Source organism: Anas acuta, chromosome 3 (genome assembly GCF_963932015.1).
Source record: "Anas acuta chromosome 3, bAnaAcu1.1, whole genome shotgun sequence".
Lineage (NCBI taxonomy): Eukaryota > Metazoa > Chordata > Aves > Anseriformes > Anatidae > Anas > Anas acuta.
In genome coordinates, this window is record NC_088981.1 from 81,753,832 (window position 1) to 81,765,995 (window position 12,164).

The 12,164-nt window shown below is 43.8% G+C and overlaps 1 long non-coding RNA gene across 1 annotated transcript; it reads right to left on the reverse strand.

The window, feature by feature from the left end:
* Nucleotides 1-8,421: 8,421 nt before the first annotated feature.
* Nucleotides 8,422-10,184, reverse strand: LOC137853060 (uncharacterized). The gene is made up of 2 exons (XR_011094202.1): nt 8,835-10,184; nt 8,422-8,742 (listed from the first exon to the last, which is right to left on the reverse strand). It is a non-coding gene; the product is annotated as an uncharacterized lncRNA (long non-coding RNA).
* Nucleotides 10,185-12,164: the final 1,980 nt, after the last annotated feature.

Sequence of the window (12,164 nt, forward strand, 5' to 3'; positions counted from 1 at the left end):
TTTGGAAACAAAATGAAGAAAACGCTCCAAACTCTGACTTAGATGGTGTTAGAACTGCAGCTCTCCTGAGGAACAAAATGAAATAGCCACACACAGACTAAAATGGTATCATGGCAAATCAGCCAAAGCTCGTCAGCATGTAACCAAGCCTGCATTGTTCTTCCCTTCCTTACTGCCAATATTTTTTGGGGTCTAAAGATATTCTGTTATAATTCATTTCCTGTGCCTAAGAAATTCTGTCCAGGATGCCAGAATATCCAAATCTGATAATTACTTCCATTGGCCCACTTGGCAAAACTCGTCATTATCTGTTTGAGCTCCCAATTTAATCTTCCAACAGAGAAGTGGTGAAACATTGGTTTAGGGCATCTCTAAAGTTAAGCGTAAGACAGCTTTGCAGATTCCCTTGAAATGAAGATGTCTTCACATAAAGGCAGCAACCTCAGTCAAAGCCCGTCTCTAACTTGTAGAAACATTTCTGTCCAGTTTGTTGTTAGTATTATTTATTCGTGCAGAGCTGAGACTTGGATTGGTTTTACAGTGCCATGGGAGTGAAGGGGTAGGGAAAATAGATGTTTTCAGGTTTGCTAGCTTGTGTCAGCGGGTCTCGCTGGAGTTATCAGAAATCTGGTGCAATTGAGCTAAGATAAAACAATCAAGTTTTCACTTAGGCATTATTCTTTAACAATGGTCTTTCCCTGCAGCTATTCCATGTTTAGTTTCAATTCATGGGACTCTTAAATTGAGTTACTGATACAACCTAATCCTGGAGCTATGCTGTCTCTAATCCTATAACAATACATTTTGTCATTTCAAAAAATGGTCTCTCTCTTTTTTTTTTCTTTTTTTTTTTCTTTTTTGTTTGTCCCAAAGGCAAAGTTAGGTCATGTTCCTGGAATGTGTCTATTGCATCCAAAAGAGGAAATCCAACTAACCAAAATGTTATCAGCAATTAACAAAATAGATTAACTATTTTTTCAACATTTCAGAAGAAAGAAAATAAAACACCAGCTCAGACTAAGTCCATTTAGCTGCATTAGACTCTGGTAGGCTGCCAATATTCTTTATAACAGAGATTTAGAAGTTAATAGTATTGGAGATTAGAAATTGGTGTCAGTTACAGAACTGTGCAAAGTGATTTCTTTGCATTAAGACATAACAGCTGAAATGAATAAAATACATTTCTTTCTGATTTTTTTTTTTTCATTTGGCTGTAATTGCAGTTTTGGCACGCTGGCCAAATCTCTTCATACTGGTGGGATCTCCCCATTTCTCATTCAAAGAACACTGGGAAAAAAAAAATAAAAAAAGAAATGGATATCAGAGTTTATCAGGGAAAAATAATGCAAGTCCCTCCTCCACCATTTTCACATGTAGTGCAGAAAACTGCTTAAACAAACAAATAAACAAACAAAGAAACAAAACCACACACACACACACAAAATTAAAATGTGTTTTTTGGCCTTTTGAGCAACAGAGAGGCACAGGTGATGCAACCGATGCTGAGCTGCTTTGGTGAGACCTAATAGCTCGGATACCTTCCAGTGGCCTTCCAGTACCTAAAGAGGGCCTACAGGAAAGGTGGTGAGGAACTCTTTGTCAGGGAGTGTAGGGATAGGACAAGGAGTAATGGCTTTAAACTAAAAGAGGGTAGGTTTATATTAGATATAAGGAGGAAATTCTTTACCAAGAGGGTCATGAGGCCCTGGCACAGGCTGCCCAGAGAAGCTGTGGATGCCCCAACCCTGGAGGTGCTCAAGGCCAGGCTGGATGGGGCTTTGGGCGACCTGGTCTGGTGGGAGGTGTCCCTGCCCATGGCAGGGGGGGGGGATGGCAGTAGATGGGCTTTCATGTCCTTTCCAACCCAAACCATTCTGTGATTCTACAATACCAGAGCTAAATACCTCCCCCTGGTGCAGCAGGCACAGATGAGTTTGCCAGGGGGAAAACACTCTGACTGGCTGTGCTTGTGCCAGGATGTGAATATGGAGTGGCCATAGCAGGTCTGGTAGATGCTTCAGATACGCCTCTAGTTTCCTCTTGCCAGGTTTATAGGAACAAATGCTACCCGCGACCCATGTGTGATGGAAAGCTTCCCAGATACTCATGAAGACAGAAGTATAAAGACCTGTGTAGGTATGTTTTCATGGTCTCCTGTAGCACTTCACAGCTATAGCTAAAAATACTACACAAGAACGTTTAAAGTTGCCCAAAACCTCTTAATTAAAGTTGCTGAAAAAAAAAATAAAAATCACAGAAAACCCATTGATTAAGTTCAATAGGGCCTTGTTTTTAAAAATGGAATTTGGGGCCCCAGAGTAACCCTTTAAATTGATCTTTGTCAAATACCTCAGTGATTCAGCACGTGCCGCTCCACACTGAGGATTTATTACAAATTTAATAACATAAGTGATTTTAATAGACTGTGCGCACACATGTGTGTGTGCATGCATGCTCGTAAGGGATTATAGTTTTCCAACTACTAATTTCCTTGCAAATTAAAATGTTAATATTTGACACACACTTGAAAGTCCCCCAACAACAAACAAAAGTTAAGCCGAGCTGTTAGCACACAGAGCAGTACAGAAAACCTGCCAACATCAGTGATTTGAGTTTTATGTAACCAATAGCTTATAAACACTTAATTGGAATCTGTGCAAGAAAAAAAGTAACGTGTTTCTGGGCTGGAACCACCTGCCACCTCTGGTCTGGAATAAGTGCTACCTGCTGAGGAACAACCTTTGACAGCGTGTGGGCACAGCATGGTGCCACCCGCCACGCACGGAAGCCCATGGAAGAAGGAATCCCATGCTGCAGGAGATGCCACAGCGGTCTGGATAGGAGTGGTTTTAGTGGCTGTTGAGCGAGGACTGTTATCTTTTGGAATCCAGTCCAGGAAAGTGCTCGTTAATCATGTTTATGTATTAACAATGCCAGGCAGGGCAAAACAGCAAAAATATTTTTGTTTAGGAAAAGTAATGATGGTAATGTGGTATACGAAATGTTAAGCATTAGTTCTAAATGGGAATGTAAAGCATGCTTTACATGTTAGAAATGTTATTAAGTTCTAGCATTGTTCCGAAGGCTAATCGTCTGGTAAAACACCAGCTCACAAAACTTAACAGCTCCACAGCCCTTGCACACACACACACAAACCACCTTGCACACTTCAACATCCCCAAATAATTTAGCATGGGAGTTGTCCCAGATGTGCCTGGCCAGAGCTGTATCCTTCATGGTCTAGGTGGGCTCCCAGCCCCAAGCAGGACCAAGCTTGCTTGGCTGTTGCTGGATGTGGGAGCTTCCTCCTGTGGGAGCACATGGAAGACTCGCCCACCTCGCCCCAGGATGGCTCTGTGGGAGGCAAAGCCTCATGCTTCCCTGTCATTTATCTCCTAAATCAGGCCCACAACAGCATTACCAGAAAGCCACATTATAGAGCACTTCCTATCTTGGAAGGAGTTGGCATGCTCTGGTTACTGAATCAATCCTATTCTTTCTTTGTATTATTCAGTAGGAAAACAAACACTCTTTTTCACGAGGCAATACTTAGCTTTTCTGTTAAGTTTATGGCAGCGGACTCTGGAGCTGAACATGGTTTTCAGTAATGACTAAACGACACGAATAAAGCAGCACTTGATTTATCCACCTGTTTAGACAGAGAAGAGGCTCCTCAGCTGCATGGTGGGACGATGCTGTCCTTGGCTATACTGAGCAGCGCGGGGCCCCATGCAGTAAAAGCTGTTTTGTTTCTTGCCAAAGAAAACCTCTGCCTGCTCCGAGACAAACAGCGACCTGGGGTCCTCAGGGAGTGCTTCCCCGCAAGTGTTGGAAAGTGAGCAGCAGAAGGTGGGAACATGGCAAATGCTTCTGCTGAGGCTACACTGCTCGTGGCCCAAAGAAACACAGATAGGGGATGAAAGGATGGGAACTGAGATGTCTGGCTAGCCACCTCCTTGCCTGGAGGATGGCAGTGTGAAAGAGCATTCCTCCAGTGAACTGAACAGCTCAGACATTGACATCAAAGAGGGAACACATCTGTGCCAAGGCAGGTCGGGGATTTTGTGGGGATTTTGTTCTGCTGGGCCTCAACCCCATGCACTAAGCTGTGGTGTTTGGAGGTCCTTAGAGCTGGCACTGTGAGGACGGAGAGATTTTGGCAGACAAAATCTCTTGGGTCTCCCCAGGTCAGCCTTTGAATGCCCTGGGCACGATACCTTCCTGGTCAGAGTATTTGCCCAGCGTACAACAAACCCCAGGCTAGGTGTCCACATGAGAGCATTTTGGCATCAGACCAGAGCTAGAGAAAAAGCAAAAGTAGCCCTATTAACATGATGGCCCACAAGAAAGTTAGCATAGGCAAGGGCTGGGTAGGAAGGTGGGACTGTAGCAGCCTGGTCACAGGTTGGCTTAAGCTCCTTCAGAAGTTCATCCTCTACTCAACCAAGAGATAGAGCAACCCCAGAGGTGCCTTGCTGACACCTGCTTCAGGATGCAATGAAACCTTACTGGGAGAGGTGCTCTATCTCCCTTGGCTACTGGCAGTTTTATGTCATTTTTAATTTTGAACTACATTAGTACACGCTCTATTTAATTTCACATGACTATTATCAAAACAGTATTTTCACTGCCGGAATAAAGTGTTGCTTTTTTTTTCTTTTTTTTTTTTTTTTTCTGGAAATGAAATACTATGGTATTTAAACAATTGGGGTTTTGTTCTGTTTTGGAGTGGAAACAAGCCTGAACATGTCAAAATATGTCCAGAAATTGCAATTTCATTTTTTGGACCAGCTGTACTGCCAGTCCATGCTATTTCCCTGGAAATACCCAAAATATTTGTTGCATTTCTTTTTTTAAGATCCAGAGTAACTTTTTCTGAAACAAATTGTTGCATATCTAAACACATATCTAAACATATCTAAAATTGTTGCAGAGAATAAGTAGAAAATATGTCCTACCCCCCTTAGTCCAAATAACAAAGATTAAAAAAAAAATACTTTTACATGCATATTAATAGCCAATAATTTCTGGGACAGCCTCTTGGTTTTTCAAGGCTCATTGCCTGATTTTTAAACATTTGCAGTTGCTTTCTTCTGACTCACAGGAGGCAGGCAGGGTGGGTCAGAGGGAAATCACAGGGTTTGCTCAACAAAACCACCTTCCCCATGGGAGAAAGGGGGAAATCTGTGAGTCTGTGGAAGTACACAGATGATGAGGGTTGTGTGAATAATTTGCACTAAAAATGCTTGAAGTCTGGGGTGCTATATCATCAAGATCTCCTGCATTGTATTCCAGCCACCTTCAAGCCCTGTGCATGTGGGACAGCAAGGGGAGGGGGGCGAGACAAGAGGAGAGGCCTGGCTTTCACCCAAAAAGGGGAAATAACACAACTCGAGGAAACGTTTATGGTTGAGGCTTTGTACAGCCTAAACTCAGGGTTAGATGTATCAGGCATGTGCAAATGCATGGACTCGCAGTGTGTCTGCTCTGGTCCTAGCTAATCCCAACAGGTGCCACGCAGACATACTGCACATTGAGGATTTGCTTTGGGGATGAGGTTAAAAATAGCAAGGGACCGGGAGAAAAGTACATTTTAAAAGTGATTTTCTCCCTTGTTTTCCTCACAGAAATGCTGAACTTGCAAGGAAAGTTCTCTCCCCATGCAAGAGCCACATGCACTGATTTTATTTATGTTCATATGTAGTTTGGGGGAGAGTCTCAAATATGCCGATCCAGCATTGTTGGATTTAAAGAAATTAATAAAAACAAGTCCAAGCAGCTGGTTGAAACAATTATGCTTTTCACAGAAAGCCTTGCAGACTGCACAGAAAGTTATGAAAATAATCCTTTCAATTAGTGTGTGGTCAGTGCACCTGCAAAGGAGACTTGTCCAAGTAAAAGTATCAACCAGTGTCAATGAGAACAATTCATGAATTCATCACGAGGGCCTTTTTCTATTACCACATTTACACAGATGTGAATCCCTGGGGTGCAGACACCAGAAGGGTAACCCTACTGTAATCCAAAGAGCATGAGAAACATGAGTTCAGATCAGGAAAGCTATTAATTTTTGTGTATATTTTACTTCAGCATCCCTATTGCACAAACTGCATTTAGGAACCATATCTATCCACCTTCCCTGCACTGCCCAGTTCTCTAGAAAGAAATAATATGTTATTCCCAGTGAAAAATGACATCAGCTAAAGGACTCCAGAATACCAAAGGGATTTACAGCTCTGTAATTTTATCACCTGAACCATAGCTGTAAATGAGTTCATCAAGCTGGTAGAATAATACTTGCATTATGGTCAGGTTTTAACTCCCTGGTGCTGTCTGCATGCATTATGATTATATATTGCCCAACTGGTCATCACAGTAGAGTGATATTAGAGCAGCACAAGTGAATAACTGGAAGAAAAATGTTGAAAGTCCTGCAGCAAAATAACTGAGATGAAAATGGAGGCACATTATATGTCTTCTTTGTCTTGTCTTCTACAATTTTCTTTTGCAATTATGAATATATATATATATTTATGTAATAAATCTTGCAAAGAATTATCACAACTCTATGCAATTACTCTACTAAATGAAGAAGACTGCCACATTTGTAGTTCAATAAGCATATAGAAGTCCTGATGCAGTATTAAATATTAAGACCAGAGAAAGGGAAGACTATGAAATGTTGTGGACAAAGGATGTTATTTTAATTAAAGTATGTATTTATCTACTTATTCTGTACCTGAGTATAATGTTCTGGTGATTGCAGCACATAAAGTAGAGCCCAGCAGGGTGTATGTCAGAAAGCCAAGCTGCAGAGGGGTTGCTCTGCTATCAAAGACCTCTGCACACTTTGAACATTTAGATAAACATTAGTTTATCCAAATTGCTTTGCTCTTCTTCCCAGTGAAAAACAAAGAACTGGCAGGGGTGAGGCTTTGTAAAAAGTACTGCTTTTTTTTTTTTTTTTTTTTTTTTTTACATTTGGCTAGTCCCAGCATATTTCCATTTCAATTTTTCATTGATAACTTATAAAAAGGCCTATTAGTATGATATAGTACATGCTTCTTCATGGCCTCTTTTTGTAGTCCATCCAAAAAAAAAAAAAAGAAGATGAACAGAGAGAGTTATTTGCAACGTATGCTCCACCGTATGTTCACATGGGAGTCAAGGGAGCTCCAGAACTGCTGGAGGTTGGTGACACACATGGTGATGGAAAATTGACTGTCCCCAGCTCCATGGAGGACCTGGGATGCACCAGGACCATCTCCTACAGAGGGAATATGGAAATCATGATCCCTGCTTGGATCTATTAAATGACACATAGAAAGCATTGAATGGAAAGGTGGTGGAGGAAATCCCTCCTTCATGACTCCAGGGCAGTCAGTATGTCTCCATTAGCATAGAAGAGACCAGACTTGAGCTTTTGCTGGCCAAACCAGGAAAAGGAGATAAAAATCTTTTTCTTGCTCAATCTGGGGAACATTTTGCCTTCAGTCAGTAGGATTCAGGGGTGTTAATGAGGGCAGGGTTTGGTCCAGTGATTTTATTTCCCCACTTGCCTTTTTCTGGAAAAGAGGCCGAGTTTTGCAGTGCTTAGTCCCTGGAGGAGCCATTTGCACCTGTGCACTGTGTAGACGGCCCTGCCAAATCGCAGGGAGAAGCCTCTATGATGCCAAACCGGCCTCATAGATTTCTTATTTAGCAATCACATCTTAGCACATTTTTCCTTCTCCCCAGTGTATCTCCTCAGCTCGTTTGAAAGGGGCGCTTTAGAAGCGGTTTTACACAACTGCAGATGCACACAGCCCTGGAAGCACAGACCTCTCACAAGAGGAGCCAAAGCCCAGTGCTCACGGTGAGTGTGCTCTGGCCAGCCATTGCTGATGAGCCCCAACCCAAGGCAAGCTGAAAGGGATTTAACCCATCCTCCTCCTCTCCCAGGATAGCTGCTAAGATTCAGACCACGGGGGAAGCCATGAATGCTTCCAGACTGTTAACCTCAGATTTGGGATCCAGAATGAGAGACCCTCTGTGATCCAAAGCCCACCATTTCCCAGCCTGGCTGGGTGTTGCTTTGTCCCTGAGCAGACCTGGTGGTGCTCTACAACCCCAGCACGCAGGTGCAAATGAGCATCAGGCAGCTCTGGACCACTCTCTTCCCCAGCCAAGGTGGATGTGAGCAGAGCCACCAGAGATGCAAGCTGAAAGACCCATCCCATACGTGACCTCCTTTCATCACCCATCCGCAGCCAAATCACAAACCTGGATGCTGGGAAGAGAGTTTGCGCTTTTTCTTTACAGCTGTTTGTTTCATTAAAAATAAAATAAATAAAAAACTTCCAAAGAACCATGTAAATCTATGTGTTTTTTGTTTGTTTGCTTTTTTCAGAACACAGCTGACAAATGCATACTTAAATGTCATTGAAGTTCTCTGAGCATTTTATTTCAACAATATAAGAAAAAAACACACACCCCAAGTGATGCCATTGGTTGAAATCTATTTTCTTTTAAAAATTCAAAACCGAATATATATATATACACATATATATATATTAGTTTTTGTAATTTATAACAGAAGTTAAAATTCTATGCTTTGAACATACGGAAATCTGTAGTCAACTCAAACAAGACAACTGAGGCAGTCTGGTTGAGTGTAAAGGTAACATTTCCTATCCATAGGCTCTTCTGATTGTTGATGGAACTTTACTCCCACAGAGAAAACTTCCTCTACCCCTGAAAAACCTTGGAAGAACAACATAAACAACATGAAAACAGCATTATCCATTTCATGAACGTAATCCTACAAAACTAGTCCATTTATTTTACTTGCATACCTGGACTCCATGAGTGCTCAGTACAGCAGCTTGCCAGAGATGGAAGTTCACATTATCCTGAAACCTCACTGGGAAACCATCTCTCCTGAAGGATCACTATTAGAATTTTTGTTCTTACAAAAATTTGATCCGGGAAAGATGAAATGAGCTTTGCTGTACACCCCAGGGAGCAGGTCTGTAATCCACAAAGCACTACCACAGCACAAGCCTATCATTTCAGGGGCTGAATAGAAAGTTTAACACTTGTTTCAGGTTAAACTGAAACAAATTCAGTTGTTCTCAGAACAGAAAATGTCAAAACATGATGTTTGACCTTTCCCAAATGACTTCCTTTCCTTTCTTCTTGCTTTCTTTGCGCCACCTAGAAGTCCACCCCTTGTGCTGGATTTAACCTTACCTTGCCAAGCAGTTTTTGGAGCCTCAACATGGCATGGTTTGGTGAATACTGCAACTCCTGCCCAGATACAGCCATGGGGAATTATCCCCAGGTGACAGCCAGTCTGTTGTGGGGACAGGCAGAAGGAAATGAGCCTGTCCTCACTGCTGGGCACCATGCAGCATCCTGGCTGTAAGCATCACCCTCTGCAGGTGCAGTATGGCTGTGCTTCCTATTCCTCCTCCCTGCCAGCATCCCTCTCTGCTACATTGGCAAGGGGAGCTCGGGCCAGCATCTACCACAACAGAAAGAGGATGCTGCAGCACCTCCCTGCTTTAAGAGGAGGTCCTGCAGCTGCTGTAAATAGTCGCAGCGCTATTTAATTCAATGCAGCCTTTATTTACATCAGCTGATCTGGCCCCACTCCTCCTGTTTTCCTGTGCTCGCTTCCTTTAAGATGTATTTTTATAGCCTTGTAAAACACCACTGTATATTCCTGTATAAGCTAGTAAAGACACGAGCACAATGCAGTTCTGCGGTTGTTACTACAGCGGTGCCTGAGAAGGAACCCCTGCATGCCAGGCTGGGCGTATACACTGAGCAATGGAGAGGTCGTGCCCAAAACAAGCAGGGCAGGCTGTGGGGAACAAGCCTGTGTTGGGAAGGAAGAGGAGAAGATGGAGGAAAGGGGAGGTTGTTTCCAGGCAGGAGAGCAGTGAGAAGGCAGCAGGAGATGGGGTCCCATATGGCTGAAGCTGAGATGAAGAGATGTGAGCCGGGGGGGAGACGGGTTTTGGAGCACAGAGCTGTGAAAGACAGAGTGTGGCTGGTGAAAACTGAGCAAAATACTCTGGCATCTGTCTCAGCTGCTCCCACAGCTGTTCTACCTGCACTGACTTCTTTCTACCATTCTCTTCCCAAAGCCATGCAGCCCTGGGGGTGTAGAGGAGAGTGGAGGGAGAGGCAGGGACACAGGGGCTGCAGCCCCCTTAATGGAACCCCCTGGAAAACTCTGGGCCCAGCCACCTGAAGAGAGGAGAAGAGCACTTTGAAGCCCCCAGATCTCCCCTTCTTCTCCTTTGCCCACTTAAATGCCTTTTAACACTGCTTGGGGTTACCCCAGCAAGTGAGCAAAGCACTAGTAGGAAATCCTGGCAGAGGTCTTTGTAAAAATGTATTTGTATTATGCAGGTTGGACCCACGTGCCCTTCTGGGCAAAACCACTTCAACTCCAAGAGCTGGTGGCATCCCCAGTCACTAATCCAGTTCTGGAAAAGCTGTGCCTGGGAGGCAGCAGAGGCCATACAAGAAGGTTATGGAAAACAGCTACCTCCACCTTCCTAGCTTCAGACCCTGCATCTACAGCATGTTGGGTGCCCCAAAGGTTGTTCTTACCACATCCCACTCTCTTTAACCTAAAGGAGGATGTTGAGGATAAAGGTTTAACTTTTTGCAAAGCAAATGTTTCAGTCCTTTCTAGGGGCAATGACAACCACAACTCCAAAGAGAATTGATTCTACTATCTGGAGGACTTATAATTCCTCAGTGACAACCAGTGATTACTCCAAGTACTGTGCCTGGAGCAGCAGCTTTAAAGTTGAGAAAGGTCAGCAACAACAGAGAAAGGGGAAATCACAGGGCAGATAGAGGGAAGTGCAGTACAAAGCGAAAAGATGTTTGCTGCTCTTGGCAAAACATGTCTGAGCTCCTCGGGGTGGGAGATCTCCACGTGGACAAACGCATTATGCATCTGCTCCACCTGCACTTGGAGCAATCCAGAAGCTGGACAGTTTGGGGCCAAATGATGGCACCAGCATAGCACTGTGCTTGTCTTGAGCTATTTATACACACAACTCTGAGCAGGGCTTATTCTTTTATGCTCCAGGCCTTGCTAACATGATTTTGTGCCTTGCAGAGCACAACTATCTGAGGCAGTGCCTGAACAGGGTGCTAAGCTTGACTGTCTAGACCAAGGTATAACAACATGCTTAGTGACCTTCAATAAAAAAGTATTTACCTTAGCATCTGCTGGCAACTTTTAGGAAACAGATGCCTTTCCCTGTTTTGTTCAGGTATCTCCCACTGCTAGCTTTCACACTGGGGTATTCCCAACCACAGATCTGCACAAGGAAGATGTTCCAACAGAAAAATGCTGATTTGTCTGGCTTCTTTTTCAGGAAACACCAGCTCTGACCAGTCTTTTCTGGGAAAGGGAATTTCTCCTCCAAACATGTCAGGCTTGTGTATCTCTGGGGCTTGTGGAATGTGAGAGGCTCGTTCCAGCCTGGCCACCGCCTCTTCTGGGCTCCTTCAGTTTGGAGGATGAGCAACCATTCCTTGGCACAGTGACCTGGATCCTTTTCTCCTGTGCTCCTCAGGAGCACAATCTGCATGCTCTCTGCCTGCTGCTGGTCTTTCCTGTGCAGCCTCTCCTCCTGGCAAGAGAGGAAAAGCAGAGCCAGGGGACAGAGGAAACGTAGAGTTAAGCCAGCATGTGAGTGGTAGGGCCATCACTGCTTATTGCAGGTGCTGAAGTGATTACTTGGTTTTGTCACTTGAGACCCTTTGGAACAGCAGATCTTGAAGGAACTGCTCCGTCATCACTCCTGTGCAAGCTTTTGACCATTTTAACCATTGCATTATTCCAGTTAACTGCCTGCTTCATCTACACTGCATGCTTGCAGGATAAGTGTAGGTGGATGTAACGGGGAGAAAACAAAGGCAATGAGAGAAGGATGTAGTATACAGGGAAGGATGATTTCAGTTTACACCTTCTTCACCTGGGACATACCTTTACGGGATGGTAAACACGAGGGGCTTTGTGGCATTATGAGTGGAATCAAAGACAGGTGGTTGTATTTAGCCCAAGCTAAATTTGCTAACCTCATGCATTTTCCTTTTTTTCCCCCTGGCATCTCAAACATATACCACCAGGGACACCTATAGCTTGTCAA